The 21110-nt window shown below is 34.4% G+C and overlaps 1 pseudogene; it reads left to right on the top strand.

Annotated features, from left to right (window-relative positions):
- Positions 1-243: 243 nt before the first annotated feature.
- LOC149577916 (UDP-glycosyltransferase 92A1-like) lies at positions 244-17994 on the top strand (annotated as a pseudogene).
- Positions 17995-21110: the final 3116 nt, after the last annotated feature.

The following is a 21110-nucleotide window of genomic DNA, read 5'->3' as shown; positions in this document are numbered from 1 at the left end:
GTTATTATTTAAACCCAATGACATGCAAATGCTTATACTTTCTTTGTTCAAGATTCATCTTAATTTCTATCCATAGTTGTTCTTTTGTTTCTTTCTTAGTGTCTCATATATATCAATTGGGACATCATTTTATAATTTGTTGAAATTAATTGAAATAGTATAAATCACTATTCCACAATATCTCTTATCATTTAAATATTGCTTTCACAACTACAACCTATCGGCATACCCCTTGCACCTTTTATGGTGCAACTTCTAGTTACAATACATGCAACTCTTGGAACCTCTTACAATACATGCCTGAGGTTGATGGATGGAAAGGACCCATGACACCTCTTCTTGAAATGCCAAATACCAAGGAATATCAATAGCTGGGAACTCTTCTCAATACTTTCCACTATTTGGAGTCAAAATTCATGGACCATTTGCGAAGCAGAAGTAGCAGACATGTCTAGATTGTGGGTCGTGTCTTCCCTAATGCTTCCAATGGAGCCCATGGTTGCCACATTGATTCTCTTATCAATGATTTTTGTGTCACATGGCTCAACTCATGTCCTCCCTCATAATTCTTTACATTTCCTTTGGCACCATGGTCAGAACCTCCTGCCATCAAATGGAGACTTTGTGTAAGAACCATGTCCTAATCAAAGATGTCACATTATAGAAGAATGAAAAAAATACAAAATAGAAACCAATCACAACCAAACTTGAATTTCAAGACCTTATTCACTATCCATTAACTAATAAGATAAATATGATTAGTTTATCAACAAATTTAGCATAACACTAAGGTGTTGATATATATTGCATGACCATTATATTGTATAAACTATGGTATTGAATTACAATGTATGCCCATCTTATACATAAGGAAAAGTACATCTCAATATTTTAGGATTACATTACTCAATAATCATAGATTTATCAATTGAATGTTACCATGCATCATCACTAAGATGAAAAGTACAAGACCATCAAAATGGTTACTAAAATGTGTCATGTGTCCTTCAATGTATTTAGTCTCCAAAGTCATTAGATGTCATCCATCTTCTATCTAAGAAGGAAGTGTGGCCCAGTCACTTTTACCTCACCAACCATAGAGTGTTTACTCCCATGGGATTCTTCCTAACATGAAGAATTCCCAGACCCTAGCATGAGAACCCTAGCTTCTCAGAACAAAATGGATCAAATGGAACTAGTGCAGCCTTGAAACATACTACATGTAACCATATGCCTATTATCCTAATCACAAAATATAGTAGAAAAAACAAAAGAGCACTATACATCTACACATATGTAATGAAAGAAAAATTGTAACACATCTACTCACATGTACATTTCTTTTAAATAAATCATATCTACACATATGCAAGAAAATTTGAGCATAGTCACACACATACTACATGTCAAAATAACATACTTAAATGCAATACAAAATGGCCTGGCCAAGCACAAAATTTGTTAGCATTACTTGAGTAGAGTAGAGTGAAAGGGAAGGAAACTTCATTACCAAGGTTTTATTGAGTGATCTGAAGTTGGATACTTGCATCCAAGGTTCATGAATTAGTCTACAAGGTCTGGCAGTGATTGGTCCAGTTGACAACATAGAGGAAAGAAGTTTGAAGTATAGTACATACAATTATTCTATAAGAAATAATTGAGAGATCAGTTGGATAGTGAGTTCTATGGTCTTACCCCAAAAGTTGTTTGGAAAATGGGTCCTTCTATCTTCTACAACTCCTAACAAGGTTGGAATCTTCTAACAAAGATTCAAAATCTCCTAACAAGGACTCATGTGTACTACATGTTGTAATAGACTCCTAATAGGTTCCATCCTCTAACAAGGAATATTTATATTAGTACATCATCTTATGGGCATCATTCCCACCAGGGTTTTCCCTCTCATCAAGGGTTGCCCTAGTTAACATATGGTGTAATTGTTTGTGTGCATCTTGTTGTGGTTGTTGTTTACTTTGATTGAATGGATAAGATTATCAAATGGATGTCAAGTTAGCATCTCTAAATGGAGAAGTTGAAGAAGAGGTATAGATAGAACAACTTGAAGGTTGTCCTTTGACAAATGACAAGGACATAGTATGTAGACTAAAGAAAGCATTGTATGGCTTCAACAAAGCACCTAGAACCTAGTATGCAAGGTTGGACAAGAATTTGACAAAGCTTGGATATAGAAAAGGTATGGTAGATAGAAATATCTATTAGAAAGAAATTGATGATGGATTGATGATCTTGATAATATTTGTTGATGATATCATATCTAGAGGAAATGATGATGAAAGTGACAAGTTTGTAGAAGAAATGAAGAAAGAATTTGAAATGAGTATGATAGGAGAAATGAAATATTTTTTAGGATTACAAATTATATAGGATAAAGAAGGAATCTTTCTTTCTCAGACTAAGTATTTGAAAGATTTACTGAAAAGGTTTGGTCTGGAAACATGTAAACCCATTGGAACACCTATGGTAACTGGACACAAGTTATCTACAAGGGTTGAGACAACTACTATTGAGTAGAAAAAGTACAAATCTATGATCGTAGGATTGCAATATCTGACTCACACAAGGCCACATATAGAAAATATAGTTGGAATTGTTACAAGATTCCAAGCTGATCCTAGAGAAGCACATTATGTAGTAGTCAAAAGGATATTTAGATACCTAAAGGGAACACCAAAGTTTGGATTTTGGTATGTTAAGTCTAATGATTTTACTTTATGTGCTTATACTAATGCTAATTGGGTAGGCATTATTGATGATAGAAAGAGGACTAGTGGTGAAGCCTTCTTTCTTAGAGGAAGATTGGTTTCTTGGCTAAGCAAGAAGTAGGATTGTACCTCACAAAGTATAGCAAAAACAAAATATGTTGCAACAAAAAAAAATTGTAATCAAGTTGTTTGAATGAAGCAAATGTTGAAGGATATAAGGATAGAAATCAATGAACCTATTGTCATACATTGTGACAACACAAGAACAATAAATATGTCTAAGAATCTAGTGTTGCATTCTAAGACCAAGCACATTTCTATCAAGTATCACATGTTGAGAAAGAAATTTGTAGAAAAGGAAATTATATTGGAGTATGTGAGCACTAAAGAGCAGATTGCAAATATTTTCACTAAGCCTCTTCCCAAAGAGACTTTTGAGTATTTGTGAGGTATGTTAGGGGTTATGCCCCTTCCTACATTAGAGTAAAAGATGCAAGAGTGCATCAGTCCAGTGTAACAGAGCACTATTATTTTTCTCGACTAAATGTTGATGCTTCCTATATGGGGGAGTATCTATGATGGATAGATTCATCTAGGACTCTTATTGGATGTTGTTTTTGAATAGTGTCTTTGGACACTTGAGGTGAGTAAGAATCAGTTGTTGCAGAGTTTGATGGTTATTGAAACCTTTGACATTGATGTCAATGGGGGAGAAGTTTAGCATGAAAAACAATTTGAGTACATTGAAGGGAGAAGTATAGTATGGAAAATAGTTTGATGTAAAGGAAATTGAGGTATATCAATGGGGGAGAATGATTGATGAAGAGGATTTGAAAAGCAAGGTTAATAGTCTTTTGCAGTTGGTATTCTTGGAACTAGATGTTTTTTTATCTATGTTGTCATCAATGCCAAAGGGGGAGATTATTGGAAGCATGAATGTCGATGATATTCCTATGGGAGAGTATTGTATAATTATGATACAATCATTATCATGATGATATGTTACATTCATGACTATATTTGGCATTGATGTCCACATAGAATTTTTTTGTGATATCTAATAGAAGAACAACGGAAAGATCAAGTTGGCATAGACAAATCATTGAGTACATTAAATAGTTAGGTTAAAGAGAGATGCTACTAAGTGTCTAGTATATGTAGCTAACCTCAAAAGCATAAAATATTAAGTTTGGAAGAAGTTATGCAAGTTTTAGTAAAGATTGTTCTGAGATAGAGTTTACTGAGGCATGTTCTAGTAAACTTTTTATATTTCTTAGCATAGTTGTTATTTTGAGAAGCCAAAGTTAAAGATGTCAAGAAGACATGTTGTTGATGGTGTGGTTAAGTTTTCTCATCATAATGATACATATAGGGAAAGATATTCAAGATATAAGGTGAAAGATTAATGTTATCACTAAGTCTAATGTGTTATTAATGTGCTCCTATAATAATTAATTAAGAAGGTAACCGTCAGCTCAAGGAATTTTTTTATGGATTTGATATAAAGGAAGGACATTTTCCTTTATCATAAGTTTGGCTATATGGAAGAGAAGTAATTATAAGTAGTAAAAAGAGTAGAATATGAAGTTGAGAAGAGTAGAGTAGAAGTGAAGGAAACTTTATTGCTAAGGTTTTATTGAGTGATCTAAAGTTGGATACTTGGATCCAAGGTGTGTGACATGGTCTACAAGGTCTGATAGGTTGGATACGATAGAGGAAAAGTGTTTGAAGCATAGTACATACAATTATTCTACAAGGAATAGTTGAGAGATTAGTTGGATAATAAGTTCAGTGGTCTTGCCCCAAAAGCTATTTAGAAAATGGGTCCTTCTATCTTTTACAACTCCTAACAGGGTTGGAATCTTCTAACAAGGATTCAAAATCTCTTAACAAGGATCATATGTACTAAATGTTGTAATAGACTCCTAACATGGTCCATCCTCTAAAAAGGAATATTTATATTAGTACATCATCTTATGGGCATCATTCCCACAAGGGTTTTCCCTCTGATCAAGGGTTTCCCTAGTTAGCATATATAGTGTAATTGTCTATGTGCATCTTGTTATGGTTGTTCTTTACTTTGGTTGAATGGATAGGATTGTTTAAGGTTGATAAATGTTTTAATTATTGGATAACTGATTCACCCCCCCTGCCCAGTTATCTTGGTGGACTATTATTTCTAACATCACTATGACAAGACTAAATGTTCTCATCAAGACCCTTGTAATACTAAAGTTTAGATATTTGAAACGCAATATGTGTGACATAGTAATATAGTGGTAAAATAAAGATTCATTAAGGAATTTGATTGCAACAATAGTATAAGAGTATGGAGATTTAACACAAAGAAAAAGTCCATTTTCGTCATATCATTGTATGTGGATTTTTGATCTATAGTAGTGTTTTTGGAAGTTATAGACAATACCAAAACAAGGTATTTTGAACATGTAGCAACATAAATTGTAAGCCTATAGCTATTACATTAATATAGCAATGTTAAATACATGGTTACTAACCACAAAAGCAAAACAATACAAAGATTTCATGAAATTGGTATAACAACAATCCAATACAGCTCACATAATTTCCTTTCCTCAAATCCCCATAATAGGGGAAGAATAGAATCCAATTTAGATATTTTCCTCATAAAATCTGTGGAAGTATGTTTGGTGTTTTAAAATAAACAACTAAGTTAGTCTTGTTAATAAAAAGGTTTACTCACATTCCCATTCAAATGTCTAACGATTATATGGTAAGTGGACTTGAAAAGAGCAACCCATTGGAGTAGATGGTTGTGGATGTTTTAGATATCCTACAACTAGCCAAAAATGAAAGCCTAAGGGTAAAGAAGACTATATTTATTCTCAGTCACTAGTGAAAAAATGCATAGCTCAAACTCATTGCAACCCATATGCAATCAAGAAAGAAATAGTGTATAAGAAAAATAGAAAATCTTTCCTAATTTGCAGCAGACCCAAACAAGGAAAACTCAATTAGAGAGTGCTACATTTTCCTTAGGTTTTAGCAGTCACCGTTGTTGGTACTTGTTAAATCTTTGAGTCAATTGGAATGGAGACTACGAGGTAGCTTCTCTTAACCATGCCCCTTCCTAGTGAACAACCTACATACAAGAATGATAATGTACAACTATGTTTCAAAATGAATATAACATATTGAATGTTTAGTATCATACCTATAGATCCGACATTACTGTGTTGTTTGGTATTATTAAACAAATCTTTTACATTTGATATTTGTACAAGGATCCTCACAATGTATCTATTTTTACAATAGCTTAAATTTACACTCATGTGATTGAATAAAAATATTACATTGACCTCTACAAAGTGAAATAACATAATGCTTAAAATCCTTGCAAAAACAACTAGGTGACAAATATATAGTTACAAAAATCAAAATCTTTAGAGTTTTCCATGCATTGAATAAGTAACATGTGATTAACTAGCACTTAAATGGGAACCTAAAAAATATGTTGTCCTTCGTGCTCAATCCAAACTCCCTCTGTCTACTTCCAAATTTTTCTCCTATTGGCATCACCCCCAAAGTAAAAATAATTATTATTTTTATAATATTAGATTTTTTTGTACCTGACACAATTGCATTATTCTTTCCTTTTCCTAAATATGTGCATAGTATTGTTAGTTATTCCCTCATATGTGTAAGATGCTTCGGATGTAAAAAGAGAAAATAAAGATATATTTTACCACCTTTGGTTATAAAAAAACCTATCAATTAATGATGTCGTAAGTAAAATAATAATAGATTATCATAGTATAAAGGAATCTTTCATTAATAACCTCTCCATTATGTTTTAAACATTCAAGAATCAAATTAACACAAAATAGAATGCAACATTATTTAAGCATCTAATTCTTAAGTGGTGTGTGGATGCAACTGTGAGATCCTTTTACTCATCCCCTTCTAAGAGGCTAACCCTCTTTACCTCAACCACACTCTCATCCCTTTGATCCTACAACCACTCAAACACTCATAACAAGCAATAAGTTAGTAATCCAAATAGTATATTTAAATACATCATTAAATATAATCATGAGTGGCATATATCATAGCATCATATAAAATGAAATGTGACACCACATAACATCCATCTGTGCATCAATTAATCACTAATCCACCCTCAAAAGAGAAACTAAGTTACAAACTTAGGAAATCAAGTTAAATATTTCTTAATTTTTCTTCAAACAAAAGGGTTGACTAGTCTAACTTTGACTCAATCATCATATAAGCATCCAAATAAGCATTTTCAAGCATGTCGACAAGTGAGATGAAACATCCCTCCCCTCTAGGAAAAGGCATTGTCCTGATGTAAAATCACAACAAAAATAAGCATGCACACACATCCAAAATTGATATCTAGCTAAAATAAAACAAGCCATACAAAAATGTGAGGAAAGGATTTCTATAAATCCTCCTCATCCTCCCAAGTGGAACTATATACACCAAATTGCTCCCATTGGACCTTATACTAGAGGACGTCCATGTCTCGTACCTTGACGATATGCTACTCAATGAATCAGGTGGGCTTAACTGCCATCACCCTGGATCATGTACCTTAAACACATGCTAGTCAAGCACATGAGATATCTCAAGATGATATGGCTTAAGCATCGACACATTGAAAAAATTATGAATGTGGGTGGAAGAAGGTGGCAAAGCAAGCTAATAAGAAACTAGGTTGATAACTTCTAAAACCTCAAAAAAGCCAACAAATCTCAGTGCAAACTTTGATCTGACAGTAGAATGTTTGATCTGACTACTTATAATCTGGTATTGCTGATTTTAGATCTCAATTTAGTCCATCTTGATCCTTTCTAATCTAATATGAAATTGATGTATCCTCGATCCTCTATTCTACAAATTGATTATGCAATTCTATCCTTCTAAGTCACCTTGAATTTATACTGATCAATTCACCCCTTTCAATTCCTTGAAATCTTTGCTAGCATCAGCTCCTCACATACATTCTCTAATTCTCTCTCTCATACTTTAATTATGGGGCTTCATCTCCCTTTAAAAATACTTTGGCGGTTTAGGGTTAGGTATGAATCTACGATTGAGATTCATTCATTTTTTCCTACTCAATTCCTTCAATTTTTTTGATTGGTTGCATGTTGATCACATAGGGAATCCAAATAGATTTGATCTTATCTTCAAAACTTCAAGATCTATCCATTAGTTGGTGCAAAAATTATTTACATAGTTGTTTGTGCCATCATAAACAACTAGATCCATTCTGTGTTACTCAACACTTGATAATACTAATGCTCAACACATATTGTAATTCTATCTAACTCGGCACTTGAACTTTCTCTACATCTATTGTTCACTTAGCACTTGAATTGCTTGGCACTTACTATTTACTCAGCACTTGATTTACTCAACATCTATACATATTATACTTGGCATATGTTACTAGATGGGCATGAACTTAGTAAAAAGCTTAATTGTGTTGACACTCAATTATCAAAACCAATTTGAGATCAAAAATTTTTCCAACCCTTAATGGTTGTGAAAATATATCCTATTCTAGTACTTAAGTACACCATCATCATCAAAAGAGTAATTAACAAATCTTGAATCAGAGGCACCGGTGTCCAATACTGACTTCACCTATTCGTAATGGGTATCTCCAAGAAGGTATTGAAGAATATACTCTCTCATATGAGTTCAAGATGTAGTGATAGTGGTGATATGCCTTCTACAATTAAGTGCATCTGCTACCCTTTTCTCTTTTCCTTTAATATACTCAATTCCGAAATTGTATTCACTGAGGAATTCAAGCCACTGCCTCTGCTTGGCATTCAGATTAGGTTGAATGAAAATATACCTCAACCCCATATGATGAGTTTTAAGCTCAAATGGATTCCCAAACAAGTAATGTCACCACGTCTGCAATGCATGTACTATCGTAGCTAGTTCTAAATCATGAGGAACATAGTTTAGTTCATGCAATTTGAGCTTCCTAGATTCGTAGGCAACAACCTTACTATCTTACATTAATACACCCCCAAGCCCATCTCCTAAAGCATCTATTGTGACAAAAAAGTGTCCATTAGGATCTGGTATAATCAAGATCGAAGCAGTGGTAAGCCTTTTCTTAAGCAACTGAAGGGCTTTCTCATATGCTTTTGTCCACTCAAACCTTTTGCCCTTTTCCTAGAGAGATGTGATTGGTACTACTATGCTAGAAAATCCCTCAACAAATTTCCTATAATACCTAGCAAGACCCATAAAACTCCTAACTTCACTTATGTTCTATAGAGTTGGCAATTCAAGGATGGCTTTTATCTTTACAGATTCCACTGCTATGCCATCAGCTGATAAAATATGCCCTAGGTAGTGGATCTCTTTCTAATAAAATGAACACTCAGAGATCTTCCCGTACAATTTTCTCTCTCTCAGGTGCTCCAAGACTATATGCAAGTGTTCTTCATGCTTTTATAAATTCTTGGATTATATCAAGATATCATCAATAGATATCTCCATGACTTTGTTGAGACAGTCTCTGAATACATTTTTCATCAGGTTCATGAAAGTAGCAGGCATGTTTGTCACTCCAAAAGGTAAGACTACAAAATCATAATGCCCATACCTAGTTCTAAATGTTGTCTTAGGTATGTCTTCATCCTAAATCTAAATTCAATGATATCCAGATCTCAAATCAATTTTAGAGAATACGGTTGCTCCCTTCATCTAATCAAATAGTTCATCAATTCTTGGGAGAGGATATCAATTTTTTATGATCACCTTATTTAGCATGTGGTAATAAATGCAAAACCTTAAGGTACCTTCCTTCTTCTTAATGAAAATTATAGGAGATCCCAACGGTGATACACTAGGTCAAATGAAACCTTTATCCAAGAGTTCATGTAGCTAAGTGTTCAACACATACATTTCTATGGAAGTCATATGGTAAGGAACCTTTGAATGATGTCATGCTCCTGGCACAAGATTTATGGAGAAATTGAACTCCCTCTTAGAGGGTAGTTCAAGAAAATCATCTAGAAACATGTCTCTAAATTCCTACAAAATAGGATGATCCTCTAATCAAAGTGGAATATCTTCCAAATTCTTGACATGGACAACATATAACTGGCATCCCTTCCTCTTTGTTTTCTTCAATTGCATAGCTAAAAAATTTCTTCATTCAAATGATTGTTTGACACTATTTAGCATCAATGAGTGACCTGTGATATTATGGCATTCGATCACCTTATCCTAACAATTAACTAAGGATTTATGTTTACTTAACTAGTTGATTCCTAGGATGACATCATATGAGCCCAAAGATGCTACATACAAGTTTAACTCTATTTGAAAGCTAGGGAGTTCCAACCCACTGCAAAATAAGCATTGTTCTACCCTATGTTCAGCCCTATTACCATATTCTATAGTCCAAGGTTCAGCCATAAAACTGGCCCTAATAGGTATCTTAGCTACTATATTGGGATCTACAAAACATTCAATAGCACCAGTATCTATAAGAATAGAAATAGGGTAACCAAATAGTGTACTAGTCATCTATATAGGAGTGGCTTGAAAATTTTCTTGCCTATGATCAACTACAGCATGGATGTGGTGCTATGGTGGAAAGTCCCTCTTGTTAGATCATTATGGACACTTAGCAACAAAGTGGTTACCGCCACATACATAAAATCCTATCCTAGGGCCCCTCCTATCATCATTCCTATTCTTTTCACCCCTATCATTTACATTCCTTCTATTTCTATTTCTTTTATTTATATTGTTTTGATTCTTGTTATTCTTCCAATTTTTCTTATTCCTATTCTTGTTAGAATTGTCCTATCCCTTATCCTTCATGTTTTTGATTTGTTGTTTCTTTCCATTTCCTTTTTTCTTGTCATCCTAATACCCCCTATTATCCTTATAAGACTTGTTGTCTTGGAACTTCCTTTTATAGTTCTAGTTGGAAGATTTAGATGAGGAAGCATCCTTCAGTCTCTATTCCTTCTTAAGAGCCTTATGCAGTGCAAAATCCATGGTCTTAGACTCCTACATTTTGATCTCATTGTATATCTCAAGTCATAAACCCATCACAAATTTTCAAGTTCTAAATAGCTCATCATGTTGATATTGAGGAACATACTTCACCAAATGACAAAGATGTTCATGGTATGTGTAACATTCATGTTCCCCTAAACTAACTTGTAGAAATTTGATTATTTCTTGTCATAGAATAGCTGAGGTAACCATTATTTGTGGAAAAGATGCAAAAAAATTTCCCACATTACCTCCCCATGCTGAAATTTCTTTTTAGCCATTGCACCATCCCACTAGGTAGCTACCTCACCCATCAGCTAAAATGTGGCCCAAATTATTCTAAATTTTCCTGTATAGTTTCACACCAAGAAATACTTCTCCATGTTGGTAATCCATGCCTCAAAATCTTCCCCTAAAGCTCTACCATAAAATGTTAGTGAGGTCACTTTCTTGAGATCTTTTCTCAAGTCAGCTACTGTTTATAACCTGTCAGTATTAATGAGAGCAATCTAACGGTCATCATCGACCTTCTGCTCTACCTTAGACCTCCTATGAGCCTCATCCAATAGATCATCCTCAAATTTATTCCTTAGTTCCTCCTCCTACTTATGTATGGCTCTAGAGTGCTGATCTTCGTCATGCTTTATTGCCTCTTCGTTAATTTTTCTACCTTGAGCCTCATGCTCTATGTTATCGATTCTTTGGCCTTGTTGCTATAAAAAAGGCTCTTGTTGGGTCAACAATTTCAATATCTAATCTAACCTCTCATTAGGTTCCTCAGCTCATGCACCACTACTAGACCCACCTCTATGATTAGCTATTATGGCCATGGTGATAACTCAAACACTTGACACACATGGGTGCAAGTTAGCATGGTAGCCCAAGGCCTAGGATTTAAACATAGCTCTCATACCATATGTAAGAATGATGTCCTAATAAAAAATGCCACATCACATAAGAACAAAAAATGTGAAAGAGAAACCAATCACAACTAGAGTTGAAAAGTCAAGATCTCATTCGTTATCCATTAACTAATATGATAAAAACAATTAGTTTATTAACAAATTCAGTATAACACTAAGGTTCTATTTTATATCGCATGAACATTACATCATATGAACTATGGTGTTGAATTACAATGTATGTTCATCTTATACATAAGGAAAAGTACATCTCAATATTTTAGGATTGCATTACTTAATAATTAGAGATCACATCAATTGAATGTTACTATTCATCATCTCTAAGATGAAAATTGCAAGACCATAAGAAAGGTTATCAAAAAAATTCATGTGTCCTTTAGTGTATCTAGTCTCCAAAGCCATCTAATGTCGTCCATCTACTATCTAAGACAGAAGCGTCACCTAGGTGCTTTTACCTCGCCAACCACAGAGTGTATACTCCCTCGAGATTCTTCTTGACATGTATAATTCCCTAACCCCATAACAAGAAGCCTAGCTTCCTAGAACAAGATGGATCAGATAGATCTGGTGTAGCCATGAAATATACTAGATACAACCATGTGCCTATTAGCCTAATCATAGAATATGGTATGGAAAAGAAAAAAACACTACACATCTACACATATGCAGTAAAAGAAAAATTGTAACACATCTACCCACATATAAATTTATTTTAAATAAGCATATCTATACATATGCAACAAAAAGTGAGCATAGTCATGCATAGGCTATATGTCAGAACATGTTACTTAAATGCAATAAAAAATGGCCTGGCCAAGCACAAAATTCATCAGTATTACCAAAAAGAGAGACAAAACATAATAAATCCTACTTTTCAGAATCTGATAGGTTGAGAGAAGCAAAACCTAATGCATCCATCTCCACCCTCCCTTTTGCCACATTTCACCCTTCCATAAAGGATATAAACATCAAATACTAGGACTAGTCATTAAGAATTTACAACTAACATAGTCATTTAGCACTCAACAACCTCATTTTTTTTTAATAAGTTTTAGTATTTCTTAATTTAGGAGGCAATATCTCTTAAATTAGTACATAGACCAATGAGCATTATCCATAATTTAGAGTATTGGATCCTTTTAACAAAAGTAAGGAACCTAATAGTTGTCTAGTGTAACATTTAGTTTTCTTTGTACAAATTATCCTCATCTCTTACTATGGAAACAATAAATGTTCTCATCAAGACCATCGTAATACTGAATTTTAGAGATTCAAAATACAATATGTATGCCACAACAATATAGTGGTAAAATAGAGATTCATTATGGCATTTGATTGCAACAATAGTATAATAGAGGCCAAGTCCATTTTGGTCACACCATTATATGTGGAGTTTTTGTCTACAGTAGTGTTTTTGGAAGTTATAGAAAACACCAACCCAAGGTATTTTGAACATGCAGCAACATAAATTGTGAGCCTACAACTAGCACATTAATATAGCAATGTTAAATATGTGGTTACTAAATGAAAAAAAAAAAACAATATAGAGATTTCATGAAAATGGTATAACAACAGTCCAATACAACTCACATAACTTACTTTCCTCAAAACCCCATAACAGAGGAAGAATAGAATACATCTTAGATATTTTCCTCATGAAATATATAGAAGTATGATTGGTGTTTTAAAATAAGCAATTGGGTTAGTCTTATTAATAGAAAGTTTTACTCACATTTCCATTCAAATGTCTAACCATTATATGGTAAGTGGACTTGAAAAGAGCAACCCATTGGAGTACATGGTTGTGGATATTTTAGATATCCTATAGCCAGCCAAAAATAGGAGCCAAAGGGTGAAGAAGACTATATTTATTCCCAATCACTAGTGAAAGAAGGCATAGCTCAAACTCATCGCAACCTGTATGCAATCAAGAAAGAAATATCATGTAAGAAAACACAAAATCTTTCCTAATTTGTGGCAGATCCAAACAAGGAAAACTCAATCAAAGGGTGCTACATTTTCCTTAGGTTTTAATGGTCACCACTATTAGTGCTTGTTAAAGCTTTGAGTCAACTATAATGGAGACTACGAGGTAGCTTTTCTTAACCATGCCCCTTCCCGGTGAACAACCTATATACAAGAATGATAACATACAACTATGTTTCAAATAGAGGAAGCTTTCATCAATAACCTATCAATTAATGATGTAATAAGTAATATAACAATATATTATCATAGCATATAGGAAGCTTTCATCAATAACCTTTCCATTGTGTTTTAAACATTCAAGAATTAGATTAACACAAAATAGAATGCAACATTAATTAGGCATCTAATGTTAGAATAAATAAATAATTAATTGTTAATTATTTATTCTATTACTTAAGCTTACTTGGGTAAATGCATTTATTTAATATTTTGTATTTAATGCATGTAGTGGTTAGTTTTTGACAACATGGGAGTTTGTTCCCTTCTAGCATGTTCCACATTTTGTGGATGTGTGCTGAGTTGTCATTCTTATCTTCTACCACCTTCCAGCTTTTTCTACAAGCTTCCTTGAGGTCTTTACAAGTGAGCTCCCCCTCTTTGTATTTTCAACATAACATAACATAAAGGCATTGTGCATATTGTAAATACATTTTCTTCTTGTGTTTGCACATATTGTCTCTCATGTCCATTTAGGGTTTTACCCTTGCTCCATGCTCTTCCTCTCCTTGGCTTCTCTTTGACAAGTTTTTGCATGTAGGTGATCTTGGGCATCTTTGAAGTTGACTTTCATCAACTCCAACATGGTATCAGAGCCTTCCTGCTGCAGCTTGGTTGAAGAATTTTGAAGCCGTGATTTGAAGTCACAAACCCTAGTTTGTTTGTGCATTTTTTCTTCAAATCAAGGGATCAACAAATTTTCAGAGCAAATTGGGGCAAAATGAACATCACCATTGGATCTAGAAGATCGTTTGCAGTCAAGATTCATATAAAACTTGTCATTTTTGGAGATAGAGCTCCGGGAGGTAAAAAAAATTTGTTCAAGGGGCTTTCCATACAGATCGTACAGATGCATGGCGATTTAAAAAAAATTTAAAAAGGGGCGCAAGGTGCACCATCGTGGCACCACCTAGCAGCCACCTCAGGGCTGCCCCTGCCCAACTCCTTTGGTTGCGTCTGCAACTCTTCTACTTCAGTTTCTGCCCTGCTCCGCCGTCACTAGCCCCCTCCTCCACCTCCACTATCTACGCCGCTGCCCAACCTCCACCATCGGCTAGAGCTCCGTGCCACCTCACCGGCTATTCAATTTTTGATGCCACTCTACCGCTAGTTTCCCTCAGCTCCAATTGCGGCCACCTCCACTGTCTACATGTCTACTCCATCAGCCCACCCACTCAGCTTTTCTGCATAGTCAGTGCGCATTCTACGCGTGACACGTGGCGCAGGTGCCACGTGGCACCTGCTACATCAGCCTCTTGCCACGTGGCATCCACATGCCACTACCACGTGGCTTCTTTTCTTGTGGTGACAATCACATGGTCGTCAAATTTTTTGCAGTAAAATGATGACATCAGCATGTCATCAGCATCCTTCTTGCACCTCTTCTTCAGGGTCATTTTGGACCTACTCTTTATTTTTTGGCCATAACTTGAGCATACGGAGGTATTTTTCCAATCCAAAAGAAGCACCGGAAAGCTAGTTCTAAGATGGAGACTTTGGTGCAAGAATTTTTAGGTTTTGATGCCTTTTCTTTGCCCATTTTTTTAGTTAAAGTCTAAAGTTATGGTTTTGACTCCGGCAAGCATATCTTTTGCATCCCATGCCCTTTTTTGAAAACTTTATATTTTTGGAAATCTGGTTCTATCACCTTTTCAGAAATGTGGTCCTTTTCTTGAGTTTTTTGCCCATGCTCTTTCTATCATAATTTTGGCATTTTTTTCTATATGGTGGATATTTTGAGTGTTTTAGGCTCGAGGATCATTTTCCTGGCATGGTTTCTCTTGTTTTTAGTTGTACTTTGTTTTGTTGCAACTTGTTTTTAGTTTTGATCATTGTAGCTATCATTTTGAAGCACTTTTTTGTATGGCATTGAGATAAAGTGCCACTTTTGCATTCTGGGGATTATGAACATTGTTTTGAGTCAGTTTTACATGCACTATTTTCATAAAGCACCATGTGGAGGATAGTTGTTTGCTATTTTAGGCATTCTCCCTTTGTCAAGTGAGTGTCCCTTCCATGACATTAGCCCCATGCAGAGTCTATTTGATTGTGTCTTTATAGGTGTCTATACCTCTTTCCCTCTCTCGTCATTCTTGGTTCATTTGCAGGAGACTTTGGCCCACCTTCTCAGTTGCCTATCATCACACCCCGTCTGCATTAAGGGGGGGTTATGTTGTTGTTCTAATGCATCCATGGTTTGATGGTTCGATAGTGTGAACTATGTATTCAGTAGTTGATCCTATATACAAGGCGATTGCAGTGGCTGGCTACCTATGCATTTTAGTGAGATGGATCATCTACCATATATACATGCTCGATTTGTGCCTTTTTCTTCCATGGAGGTTCTTCAGATCAGAAATTTGGCAGATTTGTGGCTTCTTCATGCTTCAGTGATGCTTCCTCATGATCACTTCTTGTTCTTGTTTTAGGGGACATTTCCCTAGTTGGAGGCTTCTTCAGTTCTTCACTAGGTTACCTCTTTTTAGGGGAGGGTTTTTCCCACGTGGTTTTCTCTCTTTCCCCACTTACAAAGTTTTCATTTTATTGCATTGTACTTGGGTACCTAAAATGGCCTCGTTTCTGAGACCCATTCTGCATTCATCTTAGTTTTGTGAGCTTAAGGCATTTCCCTAAGTTGCACTTAAGGGGGGGTGTTAGAGTAAATAATTAATTAATTATTTATTATTTATTCTATTAATTAAGCTTACTTAGGTAAATGCATTTATTTAATATTTTGTATTTAATGCATGTAGTGGTTAGTTGTTGACAACACAGGAGTTTGTTCCCTTCTAGCATGTTCCACCTTTTGTGGATGTGTGCTGAGTTGTCATCCTTATCTTCTACCACCTTCTAGCTTGTTCTACAAGCTTCCTTGAGGTCTTTATAAGCAACCTCTCCCTCTTTGTATTTTCAACATAACATAACATAAAGGCATTGTGCATATTGTAAATACATTTTCTTCTTGTGTTTGCACATATTGTCTCTCATGTCTGTTTAGGGTTTTACCCTTGCTCCATGCTCTTCCTCTCCTTGGCTTCTCTTTGACAGGTTTTCGCATGCAGGTGATCTTGGGTGTCTTTGGGGTTGGCTTTCATCAACTCCAACATCTAATTCTTAAGTGGTGTGTGGGTGTGGTTGTGAGATCCCCTAACTCATCCCCTTCGGAGAGGCTAACCCTCTCTACCTCAACCACACTCTCATACCTTCAAAACTAAAACCACTCAAAAAATTGCAATATATAATGAATTAGTAACTCAAATAGTATAATTAAATACATCATTAAATATAACCATGAGTGACATAACCTAACATCATATAAAAATGAAATGTGACACCACGTAACATCCATCTATGCATCAATTAATCATTAATCCATCCTTAGAAATGAAATTAAGTTACAAACTTATGAAATTAACTTAAATATTTTGTAATTATCGTCAAACAAAAGAGTTGATCAATCTAACTTTGTCTTGATCACCACATAAGGATCCAAATAAGCATGTCTATGCACGTTGACAAGAGAGACATGACACTTTGGCTTTGATCATTGAAGCTTCTTGACTGACCTTTATTTGGGCCATTCATCCTCCCATTGGAGTAACTAATGCATTGAATGACTTTCTACTAGAAGGATTTGAAGGGAGAATGATGGAGTTGAAACAAGAGCTTCTTCTAATGGGTTGGACACTATAATTTCTTATCCTTTCTCATTATTCAACCTACAGATTTCTAAGCCATTGTGGATAGAATTCTATGCTTGAGAGCCTGAGCGAAGGTGTGCCTATGATTGGGTGGCCCATTGCATTGGATCAATTTTATAATTCTAAGCTTTTGGAGGAGGAAGTCTGCATGAGCATCAATATTTTTAGGGGCATGGAGGGATAATTTGACAAAGTAAGGTGGAGAAGATTATGAGGTTGTTCATGGCTGGCTACTTGGGAAGTGAGATGTAGAAAAGGGTGAGGCAACTGAGAGATATTGTGAGGATTGTAGTTTTTGTAGATGAAAATGCATGCAAGGCTTCGTCAATTGCCAACATTGATGACTTCGTAAATGAAGTAAATCTCTTGCTTTTGTTACCTCAATCCTATAGTCCATGAAGTAGTTTTGTTGTTTTTTTCATGGGGATTTTTGTGTTTGGGATGTGGTATTAGTGAAGAGTCTTGTGATGAAATGAAACACTTTTATTAGTCCATGTCTTATCTATAAGACACAAAACTAATGTTTTTGGTTGTGGTTCAAATTTAATTTTTTATAACTAAAGGCATGGAGTTAATATTTTTGGTTGTGGTTCACAAATTAATTTTTATACCTAAAGTCATTGTATTCTTAAATTCCAAAATTAATTTATTTTAAAATAATTTCTACCCATTAACTCATTAATTTCAATTGACTTCCCCCATTTTTCTAGGGGTAAAATTAATATATTAATACAAAAATTTCTAAAAATTAAATTCCAAAAACTACTTCCAAACCTCTAGAGTGTTGTTCATGTTGTTTACAGTGTTGGAAACTTGCCTCTATGATAAAACTAATGATTCATGCCTCCATGAAAACATCTCCAAGCATGGAGCAATCTCATTATCGAAAAAAACAAATCACCAAATCAAATAACACATTTTCAAATCAACTCTACAAAAATATTTCAAACAAATCATTTCAAATTGACAATGTGGGAAGCTATGCAACATATTAATTTAAATCTATTCTTTTCCTCGGAGGCTTGAAAGAAATTTGAAAGTTGCACAACAAATTATTTCAAATCAATTTGTTTTAAGGATAGATTATTTTCAAATCCATTCATTTTTTCACATGCTTATGAGAGAAATTTGCAACCTTAACAAGAAAAAATCACAAAATTGTTGTAACCTCAGCAAAAAAAATACACAATTTACAAATTTGTAGAAAATATTGTTTCAAATCCAATTTTTTTCTCATAGGCCTAAGAGAAATATGCGACTTTTCAATGTGTTAGTTCATGTATTTTTTGGAGAGTCACCTTTATTTTGATTTCTATTTCCTTTAAAACCTTTGGTTTGATTTCCCCTTTAGCCTAAATTATCCTAAGTACATAACATACAAGTTTTCCTAAAGCTAAATATTTCTCTTAGCTTTCATTTAACCAAAGTTCTAAACTTTTGAACTTTCTAAACTATCGAACCTGTTGGAACTTTTGAACCCGCTAAACCACTTTGAACTTGGTTCAAACTAGTTGAAAATAGTTTGACACTTCAAGAGCATTCTCCTAAAGGATGAGCGAGACTAAGTAAAAACAAGTGTTAAAGCCAAGGGAGACTAAAAATCATGAATGTGAAAGTGGACCCTGCTTTCCTCCAGATGATGTAAGCAAAGAAATGATAGCACATGGTTTAACGATAAAAAGGTCTATTATGATGAAGTTAATTTTATTTGAAATAATTAAATGGAAACCTCCCTTAAAACAACACTCAAGAAAATGACAAGGATAACACATGGCAAGGTAATTATGATGAAGTAAAAAGTTGTAAGGATGAAAGGATGTTCATTTATGACAATTACTACATAGAATCTTGGTGTAATAAATTGTTAGATAAGTAAATCTTACCAAAATTTCATTCTCCATGTTGATTAATTATTCACATCCTCACAAACTCATCTTTAAAGGTGAGTTCACTTTCATTTTGAATATTATCTGTGAAGATATGTAGGATATAGGATTCACAAGGTTGAAAAGAATTACTTTAGCAAGTTCAAAGGTGATTTTTTGATGATTCCTCACTTAAAGTTTCCCATTCTCAAAAAATTTCTCTTTGGGTTTAGTTGACTATTGTGATTTTCTTCAAGAATTGGGAAAATTGAAATCTTCCCTACATTTCTTTGGTAACCATGCTAGTATGGGTTGCAAGAGTCCCTTGTTAATTGATACACATTTAAGGGGGGTTAACACAGATGAAGTTTGTGATAAAAATCACTCAAATGTAGAAGTTGAATTCATGGGAAAAATCATGGATAGTGGGGTACTACAAATCATGATTTTCCCTCAAGTTGTTATAATCCTTGAACTAGTTCAAGAATGTGTGAACCATCATGACATTAGGTATCAATGCATTAAGAGAAATGATGGCAAAAATTTTCTTTTTGTAGACCGATACACCACCACATCTGTGTTTGAAATACCACATGAAACTTTTTTTGATTTTACCCCTACCCAACCATAGGCCAAGTTTAATTGAAATTCTGAGAAGAATGTCATAGCTCATGATTAGACTAAAAAAATCTATAACAGAGGTTTACGACTGCCAAAGGTTTTAAGTAAAGATCATATGAAGCCTCACATTCATGATTTAGTAGTCATATTGCATAGAATCAAAGGTTAACCTAAAGTATACCTTTTTTAAGATTGGATTTATCACTTTATTGATATTATTCTAGATGAAAAACTATATCTGGATTGGGTTGAAGTTATAGCAGGTTCGATGAGGGATCTATTGAAGCTAACACAAATCATAAAGAAATATTTCTTCATGTATTTGTACCTTATCTATTGTTTGGCCTATACTCAAGATCTCCCCCTTTGTCACATGAACCTTGGAATGAGGAAGTCTTCATATATAACTATTTCCCTTACCTATAGAGGAGCCAAGTGTTGACTAATTACAGAAAGGTTCATGATATTTTCCTAGGTAAACTATGTTTTGAACTAGTAGAAAAAGGGGAAGAAAGGGTCTCTTTAGAGGCTTTGCAATTCATAGAAGTGTATGGTAGTCTGTTCACCTAGTTCCCTAGGCTTACATACCTTAGGGTAAGAGGATTTAATGAAGAACTTTTAAGGTTACCTAGATTCTCTCTTGATTGTCTCATTCTATTTGAAGTCTCTCGTTAACTATCAGTGTTAAAAGTAAATTTTTAACCTAATGATAAGAAGAACAATTTTTTTACATTAAGAATTGGAAATCTTTCATATAAAAACCTAGAGGATGCTATAGATATTAGAACTAATTTGAGTGCTTTTGATTTCAAACTTTATCAAGCTAGTAAAGGATTCGATAATAAATGATTTTTTGGGAGAGTTCTAGAGATAGGAGATCATTTCTCACCTATACTCCACTTATAAGATTATTGGAAATATTGCATGAATGAAAGAGAACTTCAAAAGAGGAGTCATTCTAGGATGGTGTATGTTATCACAGGTTCTTGGCTTCAAGTTAGAACTAAATCTAAAAGTGGTACAAGAGGA

This window comes from Cupressus sempervirens, chromosome 1 (assembly GCF_028749045.1).
Source record: "Cupressus sempervirens isolate cs-2001-9-10 chromosome 1, ASM2874904v1, whole genome shotgun sequence".
Taxonomy (NCBI): Eukaryota; Viridiplantae; Streptophyta; class Pinopsida; order Cupressales; family Cupressaceae; genus Cupressus; species Cupressus sempervirens.
Note: the sequence above shows the minus strand (reverse complement) of the source record. Positions and strands in the feature narration are given on the sequence as shown.